Source organism: Gallus gallus, chromosome 3, assembly GCF_016699485.2.
Source record: "Gallus gallus isolate bGalGal1 chromosome 3, bGalGal1.mat.broiler.GRCg7b, whole genome shotgun sequence".
Taxonomy (NCBI): Eukaryota; Metazoa; Chordata; class Aves; order Galliformes; family Phasianidae; genus Gallus; species Gallus gallus.
The window spans coordinates 61,110,431-61,120,751 of record NC_052534.1 but is presented as its reverse complement, the minus strand read 5'-3'; the positions used below and the strand labels follow the sequence as shown (position 1 = coordinate 61,120,751).

Here is a 10,321-nt window from a genome sequence, read left to right as displayed (position 1 = left end):
CTGTTACTAGAATTCTAGTAGCCATGAAAAATCTTACACTAGTATGGCCTGCTGTTGAATCAGAAACAAAATCTGTAGACAAGTTTCATGTCCCTCCCTTTTCCCATCCTAACATGTTTATAATTTTTATATAAAATTCTAAGTATGGTAAGAACATCTTTCTTCAAGAAAGATAAATTAGTCTTCTAAACATCCATGGAAAGCACTATTCTTCCTTGATTTATATTATACTTATTTTGTCCATGGAGTGGGATGAAATGTAAAACTAATTTAAATAAATATGTATCTGGAGTATCTTTTGACAGTACCCTGTGTCATTTCCCAACTTGTTCACTTCTTTTTTTCCTTTACTAAATATGTAAATAAGTGTTTTTGTGATATGAACAAAACTTAGTTTCCTACAGATTTATGTCTGATGTTCAATTGCTAGATCAAATTAAATTTTTCAGTTGTGTAATAGAACAGCTCATGTCTTCTATCTAAAAATTTAGCTCACATTGTAGATTTTCCTTGAAAATGTTCAAACAACTTGTAATACTTTGAGAAACTTACTCTCTAGTGTAGTTACTTGATGTTGGATTATATGTTTTGAATTTGCTATGGGAAATTAGACAGATTGACAGAGAGGTCCAAACGTAACGAGATCATAGAATCATAGAATCGCTAAGGTTGGAAAAGACCCACAGGATCATCCAGTCCAACCATTCGCCCTTCATCAATGGTTCCCGCTAAACCATGTCCCTCAACACAACATCCAAACGCTCTTTGAACACCACCAGGCTCGGTGACTCCACCACCTCTCTGGGCAGCTCATTCCAGCGCCTGACCACCCTTTCAGAGAAGTAGTATTTCCTAACGTCCAGCCTGAATCTTCCCTGACGCAGCTTGAAGCCATTCCCTCTCGTCCTATCACTAGTCACACGAGAGAAGAGGCTGACCCCCAGCTCACTGCAACCTCCCTTCAGGTAGTTAGAGAGAGCAATAAGGCCTCTCCTGAGCCTCCTCTTCTCTAGACTGAACAATCCCAGCTCCTTCAGCCGCTCTTCATAGGGTCTGTGCTCCAGACCCCTCACCAGCTTTGTTGCCCTCCTCTGGACACGCTCCAGGGCCTCGATGTCTTTCTTACAGTGAGGGGCCCAAAACTGGACACAGTACTCGAGGTGCGGCCTCACCAGTGCTGAGTACAGGGGAATAATTACTTCCCTGTTCCTGCTGGCAACACTATTTCTGATACAAGCCAGGATGCCATTGGCCTTCTTGGCCACCTAGGCACACTGCTGGCTCATGTTCAGTCTAGCGTCAATCAACACCCCCAGGTCCATTTCCTCTACACAGTCTTCCAGCCACTTTGCCCCAAGCCTATAGCGTTGCCTGGGGTTATTGCAGCCAAAGTACAGGACCTGGCATTTGGTCTTGTTGAATCTCATCCCATTGGCTTCAGCCCAGCTATCCAACCTATCCAGATCCCTCGCTACCCTCAGGCAGATCAACACTTCCAGCCAGCTTGGTGTCATCTGCAAACTTACTGAGGGTGCACTCAATACCCTCATCAAGGTCATCAATAAAGATATTAAAGAGGACAGGCCCCAGCACTGACCCCTGGGGAACACCACTCGTGACCAGTCGCCAGCTGGATTTAACTCCATTCCCCACCATTCTCTGGGCCCGGCCCTCCAGCCAGTTCCTTACCCAGAGATGAAACTAAGTTGAAAAAATGTGTCCTCCAGACTAGGCCTGACACCAGTCTATTTGTGGTACCATCCTGAGAGAGCTATGTGTACATATCTGTACCAGTCCCAGAATGCTTTAAACTCAGAGAGTGGAAGGAGGATCAGAAGTGGTTTCTGGAAGAGAAGCAAGATGACAAAGATGAAGGAGAAAAGCAGGCAACAAGGATGTACCAGAAAGAAAAGAGAAACAGTAGTAGCAAGGCAGGGAGTGGGGTAGCCCTCTCTAAACTGGTTGCAGTCTTCTTATTTACACTGTTATGTGTCCTTTGGGCCCCTCTGTGTTTCTAGAGGCCTCTCCTGAGCTAGCGGTGAGGCCCTACATTCTGCTGCAGTAGAGGGCTGCAGGACCTTGCAGGATGTTGGGGTGGAGAAGCACCCTGCGAACACTCCAGCAGTGCCCTGTATGAACCCCCAGAAACATGCCAGGAGTGCCAAGGAGCTGGATTTTACATTACTAGAGCCCTGCCTGATTTTGTTACTCATTGTTAACAGACTCCACAAAGGAACACGTTCTGCCAGTGATTAGACACATGCTCTGATAAAGCTGAGAAATAGGCTGTACACATTATGTGTTTTATCTCATCCCTCAGCCAGATTTCATGAAATGCTGAGTACAACTCACATGCATTCAAACAATTCACAGAAACCACATGAAACCACCTTTCCTGCAAAATGTTCTGTTCTGACTTGTCTCCTGAGTAATGGACCCTGTGCTTTAAGCAGATAATTAGTCAGAAGCTAGGTAGCACACTGCTGACAAACTAGCTGATTAGGTATTAACAGTAGGCATAACTCAGTTAATCCACTAATTTTTATATTACACACGCTGCATAATAATGTCTTTACTAATCCTACTGTTTATTTCTTGGCAGTTGAAAATAAGTTGACTCCATGAGAATTATCTGTTTTAAGAGCTATGAAACCCAGTTACTGCAGACACACCAGGCTTTTTATGCAGTATACAAATGACTCAGAAGAACTCCCACTCAACAATGGGCACCATGTATCTAACGAAAGCCCACAGTTCAGGTGACACTTGTAACTTCTCCTGTGATGCCTTCAGTAATTTCTTTTTCTCAAAACTCATTGTATTGATGATAAGCACTAACTATGAAGACTAACTTTTGTTTCTATTCTAGAGCAGTTCTATCTAAGATGTTTGGACCCAAGTACTCAGCAATTTTAAGTACAGAGTGCTGTGTTTAAACTCCCTGGAATGCCGCAACTGATGGGTATCAAGCCTTACCAGAAAACAGGTTTGGGTCTGCACTGTTACTCAGTGTGTCAAGGACTGGTCAATTTAGGACTGGACTGTGGCCTTGAACACTGGTCATATTAAGCTTATAAAACATATTGAGCTTATAAAATAAGACACGAGATGACTTTTTACATAGTCTGATAGTGATAGGAGAGGGGGCAATGGTTTTGAATTAAAAGATGGAAGATTTAGGTTAGACGTTAAGAGGAAATTCTTTTCTCAGAGCGTGGTAAAGCACTGTAACAGATTGCCCAGAGAAACTGTGGTTTCATTCCATTCCTGGAAGTAGTCAGCACCAGGCTAGATGGGGCCCTGGGCATCCCAATCTAGTGGGAAGCAACTTCGCAGAAGTGGGTAGGAACTAGATGGTCCATAAGGTCCCTCCAAGCCAAGTGATTCTGTGATTCTGTGAGGCCATCACAGTGAAAGTAATGCGTCCTATTTTATCATGTTGCTCCATGACTTCAGAGGCAGATTACTAATAGTATTACAATAGAGACTTAAGCTTGCCACCAATATTTAATTAAATTTTGTTGCCATGTGAAAGTGGCAGCAGAGGGGCAGGCTGACAAGATGGTGTGTAACATGGATGTGTATATGAAGCAAAGGTGTGAGATCGAATTCTCACCTGAGGAAAAAATTGCACTCATTGATATTCACTGGTGCTTGCCGAACATTTGTGGAGACCAAACAGTGGATGTGAGCACTGTGAGGCAGTGGGTGGTGCATTTCAGCGTAGCAGCAGTGAAATGAAAAACAGGCTGTGCTCCAGATAGCCAAGCACATATCTGTCTCACCCCATTCCCCGGTTGCCTTCACCCAGCAAGAAGACAGTGACTACAGCACAGAAAAGCAGAGAAACTTCTGTTGGTTCCTTAAGACCTCATTTTCAGTTCTCAAAAATGTCAGGGATTGTTCCTAGGTTAATTATGACACAACTTTAAGGTTTCCATTTTTTTGCCAAAGGTGTTCTTTTCTCTTTTCCTAGACAACTTGCAGTCATAACTCAAGCACTCAAACATGAGTACTAGGCTGCACATTGTCAGGCACAGAGTGAGTGGAGGCAGTTGGAGGCAAGTGGACTTACAGAGGAATATCTACAGCCTTACTTGACCCACATGGCTAGGGGCAGTTCTCATTACTGACCTGAGGATCTATGCCCTGACCTGTTCTCTGGTCTTGCACGACCTTCCCCCTTCTTCAGTTGGTTATGTTTGGGCCATACTTCACACTGTCAAAAAAATGAAGAATGTCTCCATCAGCTCATCAACTCAAATCAATGATTATGAACAGGGAACTGTGTACTCAGCTGAATATCAACTTCAGTGCACTGGAAACTATGGTGAAAATTTTGGAATATTGCAAGGTTTTCACAAAGTGTGTCCCACAAATGCTCACAGGGGAACTGAAATAACACCATTTGCAAGTTTTCATATTGAGCCAATATGAAGCTTAAGGTGACAGTTTCCTGAGTCACACCATTGCCAGTGATGAGATGTAGAACCTAGAAAAACATTCAGCTCTGATTATGTCATCATAGCACTGACAAAGCTGAAGTCTTGAACATCCATTCAGGCCAGTGAAGAAGACAATTTTTTTCTTGCAAAAGAGTAACACCAGCCCCATACCAGTTTGAAGACCATGAAGCGCACTGCCGGTCTTGGCTGCATTGTCCTACCACACTCACGGTATAGTCTGGATTTGGTGCCTTCTGACTTCCATCTGTTCAGGCCAATGAAAGATGTACTTTGTTTGCAGTATTTTCCTAGCAATGGCATTGCCATAGCAGCTGTGAAACAGTACAGCACTTCTGCTGGTATTGATTTTTAGGAGCGTGGAATGGAGATTCTTGTTCGTTGTTGGTGAAAATGCATAGCTAACACTTGTGACTATGTTGAAAAATAGTGCTGAGAATTTTCTCTCTCAAATAGTGTCATTGTGCTCTTTATACCAATTGTAATTTTTATGAAAATAAATAGGAAACACTACATTCAGAGTGACCTACATATGATTCTATGATCATTATTCTTTAGTTTCTCCACTGAGGAAAAATACTATGGAGACAATGCTAATGGCTTTTTTTGAAAATCATAGTCAAGGCTGTAGGAAGCTGTTGAAGTCCAGATCTACAGGGTAGAAGTCCACACATGAGGTAATTGTTTGGACTCCCTTTGTAGTCAATGAAAAGAAATAGGAAACTCTAGGAGATGATTTATCACACCCTGAAATAGTAATCTTAAATAGAGCAAATGAATCTCATCTTGGAAGTGTCTGTTTGTCTGTAATGACTATAAAAGGAATCAAGGAAACCAGCTTTCAAGTAAATGTCAACACTGAAAACATTTGAAGTTCATTAAAATGATTCCCTCTGAATTTTCCTCCCTCTTGAGAGCCCTCACAGCAGGGACCTCAAGACGCTGTTATTAGCCTCCAGCCCTTCCCTTTACAATGAGACTTTCAAATGAGAGGACTCTCTAGCTCCTGCAAAAGAACAATCAGAAAATTGGAGGAAATTCACAAACAGAGACGGTGACAGAAATCTACCTGTACAGTAAACTGGAAAATCTCTCTCAATCCCATCCCTATCTTTTCACTTAAAGCTTTTCTTGCAAACATTTTTTAAAAACAAACTTCAGAATCACTGACATGAAGCATTCTTATGGATCTTTAAAGCCCCATATTCTGGATATCCAGCAAGGAACAATCATGAGGACAAATGTATAATATACTTATTGTAGAAATCCCTAGAGAAACCCAATAGCTCTGTTGTACTAAGTGCAATGCTATCAGCTAGAGACAGTCTCTACCACAAAAGCTACAAAGGCAAGACAATTGAAGTATCATGGTTCATTCCTTAAAGACAGAGAATTGAGACACAAAGAGATTAAAGGGTAACTTTCCCAAATTACACAGAAAGTCTGTGGTGGAACTTTGGTTCCCTCAAAGTGCAGTCTATAACCACATGCTTCTGTTGGCATGCAGTCGTATTGCTAATTTTGGGATATGCTCTTTTCAGACAGGGCTGCACTTACAGATAACATTTTATTTTCTCTTTCTGTAATTTGGCTGAATTTCTTGTAAGAAAAATGGTTTGCAGTGCAGTATGAAACCCTATCATTGAGTCAATACTGAGCTCTTATGGCCAGGAGTGGGTAGCAGAAAGGACTTGAGCTACATTCCAGAAGTTTCAGAAGACACCATTCCTCAGCGAAAGGCCATAATGATAGGTTGAAAGCTAGCAGGCTGATTGATTATATTCTCCACATGAAGTTAGAGGCTTAAGGTAAAATATCTTTAGGAGTAAGTAACAGCTGCTGCTAAAACAAAAGTTCAGGCTCCGAGAATGGAAAATTTACACAAGGTTTACTTAAAAATTCATGAAGTTTCCCAAATGATGAAAACCAAAGGTCATAAACAATAACTGTTGGTCTCTGAAGAAAAACACATGAGAATCTTTTCAAGAGAGATGGAAGTTTTTATTTCTAATAACATGAAAGGAAACATTTCAGTTGTCAATGAAAATGAGTGAAAAATTGGGAGTAATTTGTTGAGAAATGTGTAGTAAGGTCATGATACAATATTACTATATGGTGGCAATTACATGAATCACAGTAAATCTCTGTGTCCAGTGTAGAGAATTAATATTGCCTTTCAGATGGGAGTTAGGTTAACCAGATCCATGGCTTTCATGTTTTATTTTTGTTGCTGTTGTTGTTGTTGTTGTCGTTGTTTTTAATTGTTATTAAAGTTCAGTATGGGAATCAGCTGTTTTTCTTGCATGCATTGGTGATTTCTAATAGCTGTAGAGATTCCAGTGGTTACCTGTAATTCATTCTGCAAGTTGGGGCTTCCAGTCCTGAAAGCTCTTCTTAAACATCAGTTCTTGTATTTGAATTCATCACAAGAACTTGGAAGAAAAGCATTATTCTAGGACATTCTTATACAATGGCCATAACATAGCTTTATGCATCTTCCTTTCAGTTTTCATAATACCTTTTTTTTTTTTTTTTTTTTACTTTTTTAACGTATAAAATAAACAAATTCTTTGTCACACAAGTAATGAGATATCCAAATTTCAGGATCTAACATTATATATAACAATTATTTTATGGGAAATCTGGAGATTAGATCAAGAGATGAATATCAAAGACAAAGTCAACACAGTTTTGTTTCTTTTACCAGAAAAGAAGAATGAAATTGAAAGATACTGATTTAAGACTGCTAAAAGGCAGGAATTGGTTTTTCAGTTCACAGCTCATCTCTTTTACTCACAGCTTAATCTCTTTTTCTCAGTATGACAAGTTATATTTGAAATAATGTACTTAGCAGAATTCAAGTAAGAGAGAGACTTTCATTTGAAAACTGAGAACTTCTGCAATTAGATAACACGCTACAATAAACTAAAATGGGAACAAAATATAGTATTCTGCAAACAGACCCATATTTCACTCCTTGCTTGAGAGGAGATTTTAGTAGCTAATTTCCTAACTGCTTTTTGTGAATTCATCAGGAGTTGGGTAAGGATAAGCCTGCATAAGATACACAGAAACAATACTCTTCTTCTGATCTGGCTCTGAAGTAAGATCTAGATGGGAAGTTTCTGATCTAGGAGTGATGGTGTATTCAGCCAGACTGCTTTGTTTGGAAGAGCTTGTGTTGGAAAACAGCTGTTGAATCCCAGAGAGTCTGGGTGAATACTATCTGGATGCCAGGGCACAACAGTGCCTTCCTGTGTCCAATGGCAATTCAGCAACGCCCTCTTTGAAATCCAGCCAGTTGTTCACCTCAAGTAAGCAATGTCACAGATAGCTATAACAGAAATTTTCCTAATTAAAAAAAAAAAAAAAATAGTAATAAAATAAGAAACAAGGAAACAATGTTTTACTCAAACTGAAAGATTTAGTGGAATTATATACCTTACTTTTTTTTTTTTTTTCTTTTTCCTGTAAGGGGTTTTATTAGTAGATGGTAGAACTTTTTACTTACAGGTGGATTAAGAAAGCTCTACTTCCAGGACCACAGGAGACTTTATACCCCTTAGCTAGCAACTGATCTGCCCTCAGCTTAATAGCCCCATTAAGTTTTGTTCTCCTTTTAGTTTCCATTTGTTTGTCAATCAGGTAAATCCCTCATCTTATGTAGAGTCACTGGAGTTATCTGTCATATGCCCTTCCCCCATGCTCACTTCCTCCATGTTAACAAGCATCCACAGAGTTACCTCATTGTCTTTTTGCGGATCCTAAAAACATACTCTGCAGTTGCAGGCAGAGAAGTATTCGACATTCAACTCGGACTCCAGGGAGCTCTGGTCTATTCAGTCCCAAATACAGGAAATCACAAAACAACTTGAAATCCTTGGAATATTATTAAGTGTCCACACAAGAAAGTCCATCAAAACTATCCTGTCACAAAGGATGGAACCAAACAAAAGCAGAGAAAACACAGTATCTGAGGTCCCTGCCATAGACATGAAGGCTGTTAGATGAGATTGTGACAGGGAGGACAATTCCCACATCAAAATCTCAAACCTTGGATAGTCCTTGCCATTTGTGGTCCATTAGTGGTTTAATAGGGAATATAGTACAAATCCTGAAATTTGACTGATTTTAGCTTTGAGAACATGATTAAGATACATGAGACAAAACCATCTAACTATCTTGACTTCCCACTGATCACTGGCATATTTAGAAGAAAGTAAAACCTCATATCTCCCAGAAGCTATATTTTGCATTGAAAAGAGAAGACATTCTTCCTTGTTCCTGCACTTACCTGGCAGATGCCCAGAAGAAGTGTTAGTTAAGTACAGTGTGAATATTGTGTAAACAATGTCAACAAACCACAACCAAGACTTCTTTCAGCCACTCCTGCAGACATTATAATGTTGAACAACCAGAATCCCATGTCAGTCTACTCTGAGACCCTTCCTATCCTGTCATAAAACCTCTCCTATGAATGCCTTATCCTCCATCTTGAAGTGATTTAGGTTCCTACCCTCATGTTAGAAAGCTATTTTTATACTTCCAACAGATATGAATCCTTCAGATGATTTGTTTCAGGGTGAAACTCTGTTCATTTTTCTTTTATATATCCTTAAATTTAACAGTTCTTCTCTTTTCCTGATATTTACCCATTTTCAAAATACATCTGCGAATAGTACACTCTCCTTTAACTTTGATGGACAAAACAAGCCTTTTGATCTCCTTTCACAAGACAGTTTCCCTTATAGCTCTTCTGACGTTGCAAGAACACTTGATAACAAGTGTTCTGCTCTGTCTGTTTTCATCTGTATGGTTTCTGATATTCCATTCAGATTGTAAGCTCCTTAGGCTTTTCTGTTTTGTTTCTATGAGCCTGTGTGCTTTCAAACACAATGGCTTCCTATGTAGTTTACTTCATCAGTATGGCTATTCATAAACAAGTACAACTTATCTGAACTGCAACTAGAAAGAAGAAAATGGTCTTCTAAATCAAATTTTGCTGAGTTTCCAAAAGTCTCCAATCTGATTCAGTTTGAGGAATAGAAATTTTTTCATCCAGGTTTTTCCTTTATAATGAACAATTGCTCACCTTTTTGTTTTGGTTTGGTTTGGTTTGGTTTGGTTTGGTTTGGTTTGGTTTGGTTTGGATTGGGTTGGGCTGGGTTTTTTTTGCCCAGCACAAAGACTAGGAAAGAGAACAAATAAATTCAATAGCTCCTTTTTTTCTCTATTATATCATGAATGTCCTGACATGTTTGCTTCTTTAAGGGAAAGAAGATGAATCATATGGATGAAAGACTATAAGATAGGGAGGTGGCTGAGAATAGTAGACGAGGCATCAGATAAAATATAATGCACTTATTTTATTATTCTGAGCGAGTCATTTGGGAAGGGCACTGGATATTGAAATGGAGCAAGGAATTATCTGAAATAACACCACATATATTTAATTCCTCTTCCCAATGGCTAATTACTATGCACAGTTCTCAGCATAGGGACCATAACAAGCCATTCCTAGGCTCTCTCTCCCCTGCAGACTTTTGCCAAATGTGTGTTGGTTTGATCCCTGGCTGGCATAACTGTGCTGACAGAAGCACTTAATGCTCAGACAGTTATACCAGCAAACTGCATGTCTCTTTGTTTTGGGAAGGGTGTGTTTCTATGGAAGAACAAAGCCAGGCTAACTGCACCCACACTAGGAATGTCTTGCTTATAAGTCAGTGTATAAGCAAAGAAATCCAAGAATAAACTTGGCCTTAGTTACCAGACCCTTGGGGAGAAGTGTGAAGAATCAAAATGGATATCCACTTTAGCCTGTGATAAGAATTGAAATTTCCGCCTGATCTGCAGCTGAT

General features: G+C 39.9%; 1 long non-coding RNA gene across 2 annotated transcripts in view; it reads right to left on the bottom strand.

Moving 5' to 3' along the window:
• Positions 1-6,446: 6,446 nt before the first annotated feature.
• The window catches only part of LOC107053070, a 56,431-nt gene continuing 52,556 nt past the window's right edge, over positions 6,447-10,321 (bottom strand). For both annotated transcript variants that reach the window (XR_001466018.4, XR_005858175.2), the window contains one exon: positions 6,447-7,814. This is a non-coding gene — a long non-coding RNA (uncharacterized LOC107053070). The remainder of the gene's footprint in view (positions 7,815-10,321) is intronic.